The 10464-nt window shown below is 34.9% G+C and overlaps 1 non-coding gene across 1 annotated transcript; it reads left to right on the forward strand.

Annotated features, from left to right (window-relative positions):
- The first annotated feature begins 10074 nt into the window (after nucleotides 1-10074).
- Trnag-ucc (transfer RNA glycine (anticodon UCC)) lies at nucleotides 10075-10146 on the forward strand. Its single transcript has one exon. It is a non-coding gene; the product is annotated as a tRNA-Gly (tRNA).
- The last annotated feature ends 318 nt before the right edge of the window (nucleotides 10147-10464 follow it).

The raw sequence follows: 10464 nt of genomic DNA on the forward strand, positions 1-10464 counted from the left end.
GGTTGCCGAAGCTGACTCATAACTACTTAAACAGGTGTAGCTGAGCACATCTCCATGTGCAAATTGGGGATCGGTAGCGATAGTACTGGAATCCTCTCTAGATTGCAAAGAGTACGATGATAAACCCGCCACCTCTGATCGGTTGCAAGGAGCTGATAGAGATGAAGGAAAAGGAGGGTTTAAACCTTTGCTATTTTTTTTTTTTTTAGTATAAGTCGTGGTATTGGCTGTGAATGGTATCATCGTGATTTTATCATCTACAACACGTCACAAGCAGAATTGAGATAAAGGAGTAAATTCCGTCATAGAAATTTTAAACTTATGATTTCTACTGAATAAAGTATTATTTTGATCTGAGCTCTGTGTTACTTCGAGCTGTTGAGTACGCTTAATATGGTTTGTACGTAAGTACGAAATCAATGAAATATGATGAAATGACAATTCTACTTACTTAATCTGCTATATCATTATTCTATATCGTAATTCATATCACAAATACATCGTTAATCCATTTAATTGTGAGTCTTGTAGCTACATGTATTCACAACTTTACCCTCTTGATATCAATGCGCTTTACTATGTTTTATTTCAAAATAATTATCTAGAAGGTGTACGTGATAGCTACCCCATGTCTAGACTTCAAGGTCTCATAATGACTTCAGCATGATTTCTTCTATTTATTGTTTGCGCTTGTCTTCTTTGCTATCAAAGGATATATTCTCCGCTATCCTTTGAGATGTTGGGCTAGAATTCGGATGAACCGTAAACATGTTTGTTGAAACCTCCTAAACAAAGGCATCAGAATCATTTTAAAACCTATATTTCAACACAAATCATCTGAGAGGTGTCGCTAAAATGGAGCAATTGGGGAAAAACCCTGAAGGGAATCATTTTATGGAAGTAAGTGATTAGGTCTGTAGAAAGATAATGTCTGGAAATATTGCTTCCAGTAATTCCGTTCTTTATTGGTTGTCTTACCATAACAGTCGATATCGATCGATGGCACCCATCCAAAGTCTGTACAGAATGCAACAGTTGTTCCAAGGGAGCTGATGTAAGGAGCTGACGGACATGATATGTAGATGGTGTTGCCAGACTCGTACTCCTCCCTTACGTCACTAACGATCAAATCACTGTCAAGGTCCTCAGGAAGAGTGCATCCGGTCACTTATTTAGAAAATGAAAACAGCCACATATATATGTGAGTTTGCGTGAAGTGCAGCTCTCAAATCTTTGTAAATTAATTGTTGAAATATGAGCAAAGAAAATGGGATTGCTGGAATATCCCGCAGTATTTCTAAGACTTTACCATGACAGACGGTTAACGTGTGTCGCGAATTATTATCTGTTTCTCTAAATTCATCCGTTACCATACATGCAGCTAACTTATAATCAATCCCATTCTTTCTTTTTTTTTTCAAATGAAGAGGGAAGGGAAGTCGTTTGCCGCAAATATTAACAACCATAGACAATGTCATTCTGAAAACAGGGAGGAAATATATGTATACAGTTATACTTATCTCCCATTGTTTCGTTCCGTGATTTGTCGTGCAAGGTTGTTTGATAGCATCACGCGGAAAACTGACAGAAAAAGAAACTTTCACATCGTATACTACTAATGTACACTTACAGTTACCTTCATAGCTCATATTTTTCTAGTTCTTTTATGTTCAAGTACCAACATTGGAAAAAGAGTGTATTTTTAATCTAAAAAAATAGATGATTGTTCGTAAAATCAATTTTTGTTTCGACTTACCTGATGATGGTGAAGTGACAAAGTGAAAAATGCCAACAATAATTGCCGAAAGTAGTGGTGAGGTGAAGAAATTCATGCTGGAAGTCAGTAGGTAATGTCTCTTTCCAATGACTTGCACACTCTGATTTTCGTCCAAGGAACATAAAGCGGCACTGGATAAAGTAGATTGCTGTTTTAACTGTGACGTGTAAAGAAATTAATTTGTCACAACCATCCTCTGAAGTCGCTTTCTCCGTTTTAGCAATATTTTATCTACAGTAAATTACGCAGTGCACTTCATGAAACTGAAAAGTTCATTGAAATGAGCACAATAACTTGCGAAGTATTTCCAATTACCAGGTAGGTCTACAGTAGTCGTGTAAATATCCCCACTTAAATCCAGTGTTCTTTGCTTCGCCTAAACTGTCAAGTAGCCATAATCGGTAAGTTGATATAAAAAAGCGCTGTTAAAACAAGTGTCGGTAGATCTCCTGCGTTGCGTAGCTGCTGCATTAGGGCAACTGCTGTCAATCACACACCAATACATATTCTTTTCTTTACACACACCTCCGCAGAAGTCTTTCGGAAGATAGAACCAGCGGCTATCGACCTCATGAGCAAGCTATTGGTTGATCATGCTTCGAGCTAGATGGAAGAGAGGCAGAAAAAAAAAATGTATTATAAGATTTGATTGATTGTCCTCATGCTGACTGGTAGCGTGTATAAACTCATCGGTTTGACCAATCGCAGAGTTTAAAATGTCGGACCCTCTCGGTTTCTGTCGTAACAGGCGCATGGACGAACGTAAACTAGGAAAGCAAATAATGTTATAATCATGTCAATATAGCAACTTCGATTGATGTCCTGTATTTCACATAACGCGTTGTAAGGATTTCTTTTTAATCAGTTTCCTTTTTCTTCTACCACTTAGGTCTTGTTACTTCTTTCTTTGATTGTCCTCCCTGTTTTACAGACAAAATAAAAATAATATCCTCACCAAAATCGTGATGGTAGATAGGATTGCGTATATAATCAGCGAGATTGGCGCACTTTTACAGGTGTATCATCACGCACCATTTTGACCACTGTGAGTACTGGAACGGGGCACACTTAACCCCATAAAGTGAACAGAGCTTGGGACTAAGGTACATAAACACCTGCCAAGTAGAAAAGGGTCATGTGTATTTAAAAAAAAGTGAAGGAAAATTATGCTGCAAATTCCAAAAGACATGATTTTTCATTGCGTTAAAGAAAGTCGACTCGTGAATGCAGTCATAATGAAATCGAAGCAAGATATAAAACCGATTTTGGAATTTCCATGGCTTCTTTTACCAGTGATCTAGACCAAACATGAAAAAAAAAGAAATGAAAGAACTGTGAGCAATTAAGAGAGCACACATACCTGCCTTCATCTGTCCTTATGATATAAAGAAGAACAATATGCAGGTCCTAAAATAACAGATCCTGGTTAGCATTAAAGTAGAGAATGCAATGTAGCAACCTTATACCTTTAAAAATGGCCACCTATCAAAGAAACAGTATTAAACATGATGTCTCATCGACTGGATTGATCTTATGGTAGGATTCCATTCTTTGAGAGAACAATTTGAATTTTTATGTACTTTTATTCCGATTTATCACTTTTCAATCACTTTTTGCAATCAAAAGAAAGATTCTTCGTACACTTTCATGTGAAATTATGAAGGAAAAAATTACGCATAAGGAGAATGCCCTTATGAAATACATTTTCCCAACAATTTGCTTTGCGATGTTGTGTCATTAGTCATCAGGACAAAACTATACTCACAAAATATGCCCTTGTAATGTCTTTATAGAACTGCAACTTCCAGCAACCTGCCTGGTCACATGTACATTCCATCAGTGGCGGTACAGAAATAAACCGACCATTTAAATTTGATTTGATTCAGTTTCAGTTTTTATAACTTTCCAAATGTACAGAAGCCATAGGGTTCAGAAGATGTTTTGGTGTGTCCGAATCCGACCTCTTATGCACCGATAGTGTAAGGACCACTCTTGGTGTGGTGCGCACAAATAGGCCTATGTTGCTTTCCTTGTAAAATAGAAATACAAGTAATATCGTTATTGTTAATGCAGCCCCTCGCCCCCCCCCCCCCCCCCCCACACACACACACATAGTTTGCTTTTTGTTTTGTTTTGTATTTTGGTCAAAACTATTTTTTAACAAGGACGGAGTAGCCGTTTATAAATGCTGTGGAAATGTAAACGCCAATGTCAGTATGATATTCTTGTTGCCAATCTGATGGCTCTTTTTAAGGGAAAAAGTCAGTCAATAAACATGGCAACAGCATTCTATCCGAAAAGGGGTTTCTGATAGTAGACTTTGACTTTGTAAACACACAGTATTTTGCAGGTGTGAAGCGACACATTAAAATCAATAGCAACAAGCATTTGTCTGAACTGCTAACATGGCGTCATTGGCAACTCTGAACTGGCTTCTCGAAAGTCTAGAAAACTTTTTCTCTTTGTTCCTACTTGATAGTCTGTTGTTTTATTCGTTTCCGTGGCAACTGGGATTTAGCACTCGACAAGAACCAGTATGAAAACCTTTAACAGCAATCTTCCTTACTTCCTAAACACTACTTCGAAAGATCTAGATTGCCGTTTGAGTGAATGACGATTACAACACAATATTTAACATTTCATTAATGTTAATGTTGTAAGGCTGTAAAACATCCGTAATATGATAGTAGGTGAGCCATTTAATGTGCAAAATGTTATCAGATCTTTTATTACTACCAACAGTTGAAGTGACGTTAATTCACACTATTTATGTAACTATAAGTGAATATCATTGCTATTTATTCGATGATTTAAAACAAAAATAGTGATAAACAAAGCATTATCAGTACCAGTAAAAGCCAATGCTTTCTTTGCGCCATTTACGTGATTAACCCTTTGATTTCTTCTTCTTCTTCTTCATCTTCTTCTTCTTCTTTTTCTTCTTCTTCTCCTCCTTCTTCTTCTTCTTCCCTCTCTCTCTCTCTCTCTCTCTCTCTCCCTGCACCCACCCCTCCCTTTCTTATATCTTTCTTCTTTCTTGTGCGTGGCGTACGTGTACGTATACATAATATTCCTAAATGAAAAGTGGGTGTTTCCTATTTACATGTACGAAATACGTCAGACTTCTGAAAATCTGAATCAGGATAACGAATACATGAAAATCGAAATGGCAAAAGATATCTTACCAAATTGTAATTCTGGCGTTGCAATTAACGATTATTCTGTTTTGATTATTATCATTATTGTTCAATTCAATTTCTTTTCCAATTCAAAGGTTTTATTTTCACTTCTTTCAACAGAATGTACAGAAAATATAGATTCGACATGCGTTTGAAGGAATGATACATAGATAGCAAAGAATAACATTTGTCAATAGTCATTACAAAATTAGGCATTTTTCATACAGACATATTTATACATTTTGCGAAAAAAGTGGAGGTACCCACTCAAAAGACTATGCTTGTACAACGTGGGCACCTCACATGAGGAAAAAAGGTGAAAACTTAACTACAAGTGTGCGGGATGAAAAAAGAAGTGGAAAAGGAGAAAGGGAAGAAGCAGCAATACAAGTACAGAGACGAGACAACTAAATACAAAAAGCCTAGATCAATCGATACATTCAAGATCAAACCAACAGAGACTATTAGCCATATTAGAAGTGTAAAGCGTTGAAAGCGACGAGAAAGTGATATATACGATTGTATGGAATTGCTGATAGCAGAACATATTATCTGTTCTGTGAAGGCACGTGTAATAATGTACAAGTTTGCAACAAGAAAAACAGGGGATGCGATGTGGAATTCCGCGAAAGACGCGACCTAACATGCCCATGAAAAATCAATAGCATCCTGGTGCTCACAAAACCTACTTACTGAAAAAGATTAACAAACAAAATCAATTTCTTTCTGTTACATTATGAAACTTAGGGAGGAATGATTTCAATCTTTTTTTAAATGAAAACAAAGAAGGAGCATATTTTATGTCTGGACTAAGGGAGTTCCAGAATCTTGGGCCTGTATAAATAAATGTCTGCTGAGCTAACACAGTTCTAAGCAGGGGCAAGTGAAATTCATTAGACTGTCTTGTTGGATAACTATGGTATGTCAGGTTATGAGGAAACATAGAATCAAATATAAGCGGAAGACAGTTGTTATTATAACTATACATAAATTTTCCTAAATGAAATAAAAACAAATCTTTAATTTTCAGAATCTTATTTTCAGAAAACAAAGAAGCTGTATAAGAGCAAGGAGCGGCATTACAAATGATTCGAAGTGCCTTCTTTTGTAACAATAAAACCCTATCTAATAATGTTTGATGCGTGTTTCCCCATGCCAAAATTCCGTAATTTAAATAAGGTAATATCAAAGACGAATACAGTATGAATAATGAATGTTTGGGAAGAAACAATTTGAACCTGTTAATGACGCCTATATTGCGTGAAATAATTTTACAAACATAATCTATATGAAATTTCCAAGAAAGATTATTATCTACTGTAATTCCAAGAAATTTTGTATCTGAAACACTTTCTAAAACAGTATCATCAAAATAAATATCCATATTCAAATTATCTAAAGTGTTACTAAAAAACATATACTTGGTTTTATTGATATTCAGAGACAGCTTATCAAGATATTGACAGCTTATCAAAATATTGTTATCAAAATATTGTTCTCATTGTTATCCCTGGTGTTTTCACCTTTTTAATTTCTCTTTATTGTTGTCAATATGGCTATTATGATAATGATTTTCATCAGTATTATTATTATCATCATCATCTTCATTATTAAGATATAGCAATCACCATCATCAGAATTATTTTTTGGTTGTGTATGTAAAGCACAATTTCCGTGCACATCTGCTCGCGTGAACAACTGATAGGATAGACGTGTGTGTTGGCACGCGTCTATAATGTAGTAGGTTTGTCATATAGCATAAAATGGTGAGATGACCAAGGATGGTGCGACACATTACGAGATAGGAGGCGGTGGCACACATTGTTAAGCAAGCAAACAAAGTCCCGCTGACTGCGTACAAGCATCTGTTTACTTTCTATTTAAAGCATTTTGCATGGTTGGCAATTTTGACCCCTCCTACATCCATCATTATTAAGATAAGCCTGACAACCAATGACTCTTAATTCAACTAAACGTTTTCAAGCGGGCAGGAATAGTTTCAGAAATATTTATAATGTTTATTTTTATGATGATATTGATGGTGATGATGACATCCATATACATGTATATATATATATATATATATATATATATATATATATATATATATATATGATATATACATATTTGAAGTGTACTTTAATCGTTTACGCGATGTATACCTGACTATTTTGAATTCTCATGACACTTTCTCAGGCTACGGAGGGGATTTATAACGCACTCTGTAAAGCTTAATATAGTCACGTAAGCGCAGTAGGAACGTGTAAAATGGGTGGAGCAGTTTCTTACCCTTCCAAAGCTGAACTGAATATATGATTGATGCCAAGGCAAATACACACACCTGCAAAGTTGACAAATCTACCTGTCGTGTACAATGACCATCATTGGTAAAATGACAAGAGGGGAGTGAAACCACCACTTCGGGGAGTCTTTTCATGTTTGCGTTATATTCAGTAGTTGCCACAATATCCAGAACATTTGGAAGAGCGGGGGAAAATATAATGTAGGACCATCGTCACTTAACATGGGCAGTCAGTCATGTATATACAAGTTCGCCAATATTTGAGCGTGCAAAGTCTGCAAACAAGAATGGATGTACGAGTTAGGTTTTAAAGTGTGACGGTATTTGTAAACGATTAACAGGAATCTTAAATGAGATTGAAGAGGTTAAAGACTGCCCCAAAACGTATCATACAAAGTGATGAAAATTACGATAACAAAACTATACTGTTATAAAGACAGTCACACTAATGCTGGTAACGGTTAATTCATTTTTTTTTTCACTAGCCGCTATTCATCATAAGGGAAATGTGTGAGGTTTTTCACACTAATGAAAATAAGTATCAAAAGAGCATTTGGGAGTCATTCAGTTTTTTTTTTCAGGATTTTTTTTAAAGATGAAATGGTATAATTTAAAACAGCGTCATCAGATGACTTGATGTAATATGAATCGAGATCATGTGGTATCCTTCAGTAATCGGAATACGTATTTGTTTCGCTTTTAGCAACTTTATTAAACCAAAGGAGTTATGCATGGATATCAACGAAGGATTTGTTTAGGATTAGAATGTCTCTGATGTTTGGTCAAAAAAATACAGAGCGACCTCAAAATGAGATCTATTATCCAAATAATATCAATACTTTAGATATGCTTATCAAGAATGCTGACATTATTCTAAAGGGTGCAAAAAAAAATGCCGTGTAAATGCTCGTGTTGCCTTGCTGCTGTTGTTATTATTCCGAAGCTTTTCTTTAATGCTTAATGGGTTTGACAAGGTTTTTGCTTTGTTTTGCCAAGTCTAAAGGCAGTGGAACGCATGACTGAATTTGCTATCTGTTTCAACATTGACAAATAAGAATGCGTGAGCTGTAATTACGTTACCTGTCTATATTCAATTTTCTTCTATACAAATGAAATTAATTTTTGATTTATCAAATACTTAGAAAGCGATTGAATTCCAAATTTTTACATGTTTCTAAGCGATGGTGATGTTAGCGATGGTAACATTATACGTGTGTAAATGAAAGGAGCAATGAAATGCAATGTCAACTCAATATTCTTTCATAAGCTTAGAAATATCTCAGCTGTAGTTGTTTGAAATATGATTATATATAGATGTATATTATATATAATCATGTGTATGCATACAATATAACGTATATTCTTTTCGTCATGTCATGTTTAGAGGCGTAATTACTTTTGTAATAACTTTATTATCCATTTACTACGGGTTTTTTTTTGAAGTACTTTACTAAATATTACCCCTTGTTGTGGAAATCGTAATACAACTATGCTTTTATGTATTGCCTTTATATGCTTTTAATACAATCTTTTGTTTACATATTAAATAAAATAGCCCAATGTCGTCAGCAAAAAATTGATAATGCATTAAACTATTTGTTTCTATAATCTTGATAAGAACAGTTTAAATTTTCTTATGATATAAAGGTTCAATTACCAATTTTTTGGGGGAGGGGGTTATTTGCAACTAAAAGTTGATAATATTCAGGTATTCAATTTTTTTCAATATTGATCATAAAAGTAGAGCTTTAGAATTATACTCATGATGTTGCAGTTCAATTACCACTATTTTTTATACCTTTACTGTTCAAAGTTGATAACATAACAAAAGAAACAAGCATTTTGTATGAGAAAACTTACAGAAAATAAGGTTTGGATGTTGTTACGCCTTTGGTTAAATACTTAGCTAATAATGATTGGTGTGATGTTTTAAAAAATGATGACGTTTATTTCATTAGTAAATAAAAAAGATATTATGATAAAAAATGAATTCATTGTTTAAAACAGGCATAGCGAGAAGATTAGAAACCCATGGCTAACCCGAAGAATTTTATTTTCAATTTCAAAAGTTATAATCTTTATAAATCATACAGTTAATGCGAACATTCTTTCTCCTAAGTAAAAACTTGTGGTGTATGTTTTAAGTAAAAGAAATTATAATAAGTAAGTAAATAATATCAACAATGTAATTTGGAAATTCAAGGAATTCTATTTTTCTGAAGAACAAGAAAAAGAAATAGGAAGATCAAATTCAAAATATTAAAAGAAAAGAAATTATAAACGAATCTAGATTAAGAAATGATTTAGCAAATTTCGCAATTTAGAATAAAGACATTACAGCCCAGCCAATACTGCACGAAAGTTTATATATATATATATATATATATATATATATATTTGCGAAAGAGATCACCGCTACAACAGCTTTTTAGCTTCTCCTGAATAATTTTGCATATGTGAGATATGAGAAAGGGAGAAGAAATCGGTGCGTAGCTTTGACATCGTTATTCCTCTTACTGTTCCTCCTTTTTGGAAAAGCGCAAGAGTTGAAAAATTCTCCGCCGGGAATCGAACCCGGGTCATATCTCACATATGCAAAATTATTCAGGAGAAGCCAAAAAGCTGTTGTAGCGGTGATCTCTTTCGCAAAAACATTATCCCAATTCACCGCTACTTGAATCTCATTGCAGATCCAGCTGAGGCACGCGGCTGGTCGTTATTCATAACTCTCTGTCCCAAAAAGGAACGTATGCTAAAAGAGTTGAAAGGTTGGTCCGTCGGGTATTCGAGCTTGGGTCTGCCTGAATCGCTATGACGTCTCCGTGGCCGAGCGGTTAAGGCGTTGGCGTTCCATGCCAAAGACCCGGGTTCGATTCCCGGCGGAGACCAATTTTTCAACTCTTGCGCTTTTCCAAAAAGGAGGAACAGTAAGAGGAATAACGATGTCAAAGCTACGCACCGATTTCTTCTCCCTTTCTCATATCTCACATATATATTATACTGACATCAAAGGACTTAACCACAACATGGCGGGGCGGTGCAAGGACAGTAAATCTGATTTTGATTTGAGATTGTATTTAGTAATAGTATGCTGATTTGTTTTTTGTTACAAAATGCGCTGAATTGAGGTATGTTTTATGTTGAATATATTTTGAAATGTATAGTATATGAGGTTAGTTAAGTTTAGTATGATTTTATACCTAGGT

The sequence above is a fragment of the Diadema antillarum genome, unplaced genomic scaffold, assembly GCF_040938485.1.
Source record: "Diadema antillarum isolate AM-2024a unplaced genomic scaffold, OU_Dant_1.0 seq00000735_RagTag, whole genome shotgun sequence".
In the NCBI taxonomy this organism is placed as follows: Eukaryota; Metazoa; Echinodermata; class Echinoidea; order Diadematoida; family Diadematidae; genus Diadema; species Diadema antillarum.